The sequence below is a fragment of the Macaca nemestrina genome, chromosome 3 (assembly GCF_043159975.1).
Source record: "Macaca nemestrina isolate mMacNem1 chromosome 3, mMacNem.hap1, whole genome shotgun sequence".
Classification (NCBI taxonomy): domain Eukaryota; kingdom Metazoa; phylum Chordata; class Mammalia; order Primates; family Cercopithecidae; genus Macaca; species Macaca nemestrina.
The window spans coordinates 126,795,366-126,796,715 of record NC_092127.1 but is presented as its reverse complement, the minus strand read 5'-3'; the positions used below and the strand labels follow the sequence as shown (position 1 = coordinate 126,796,715).

At 32.2% G+C, this 1,350-nt stretch overlaps 1 non-coding gene across 1 annotated transcript; it reads left to right on the top strand.

Annotated features, from left to right (window-relative positions):
• The first annotated feature begins 383 nt into the window (after positions 1-383).
• Positions 384-490, top strand: LOC139362471 (U6 spliceosomal RNA). Its single transcript, XR_011621583.1, has one exon. It is a non-coding gene; the product is annotated as a U6 spliceosomal RNA (small nuclear RNA).
• The last annotated feature ends 860 nt before the right edge of the window (positions 491-1,350 follow it).

Genomic DNA, 1,350 nt, shown 5'->3' with positions numbered 1-1,350 from the left:
GGCATGAGGAAAATGGGAAGATGATGGTCAAAGGGTGTAAACTTACAGTTGTAAGATGTCTACATTTTGGAGATCTAATGGACAAATGATCACAATCATAATACTGTATTATTTACTTGAAATTTACTAAGAAGGTAGATCTTGTCTTCTTACAACACACACGTGCAAAGAGTAATTGCAATGTTGAATATGTTGGTTATTTCAATTGTAATAATAGTTATACGAAGCATAAGTATATAAAATCATCTTGTTGTACATCTTGAGTATATACAATTTTTGTCAATTACACCTTAATATAACCAGATCTAAACAAAAGGATGTCAAAGAGTCACAAGCTTTTAGGATAAACTAACTTTTAAAAATAAAAATAAATAGAATTTGTCGTGCTCACTTCGGCAGCACATATACTAAAATTGGAACGATACAGAGAAGATTAGCATGGCCCCTGCGCAAGGATGACACGCAAATTCGTGAAGCGTTCCATATTAAAAAAAAAAAAAAAAAAAAAAAAAAAAAAAAAAAAAAAAGAATTTGTCTAAGTTTATTAGAATATCTGCAATTGTGAAATTTAAGAGAGAGGGTAACAAGAAATAAGTCTGCATAAACAAAAATAATTCAATGCATTTGAAGGCCATAAAAGTCCTGAGTAAGTTAAGAGTGATCCACAGGTATAGGATAGTGCCTGCTTCGTGGTACACTTTTTCTAAATCTTGAAATGCAGCAATAAATAAAAGTTATATTCTAATGAAGACAGCCAGGAACAAAAAGTGAACAAATAAACACATTTGAAGTCATAGAAACTACAAGTAGTAAGTATAGAGGTGCAATTAGAAAAAGGGTTATGGGGAATAATATTATTTTACATTGATTAGGCAGAAAAGATAGTGTCATAAGTTGGTATTTAAGGAAACACTGGAAAAAGTGAGGGGACTGTCCACATGTTTGTGAGGAAAAAATATTTCCACTAAAGTAAATTGATTGGTCATTTTGAGGAAATGCAAGAAAACGAAACCAACTAAAGCAGTGTTAACAAATGGAACTGTGATGAAAGACAAAAAATCATTGTTAGCATACAAATGGGGTATTAATTATGGCCAATTAGGCCATGGCAAATCTCTGCATGAGATGAAAAGCCATAACATGTCTTGAGTGGAAGAACTGTATACTTTTACTTAGGTTTTCAATATATCTTAATGGCTGCTTATTGAGATGGGCTTATGTAGAGCACATGGAAGCAGACAGAGCCATTCTAAGCCTCTTGTGGTCTACGGATATGGTGACCTAAATTAGAGTTTGATAAGAAAGGGATAAAAACAATCATAAGGTTATAACTGTATTTAAAAGTAGAAC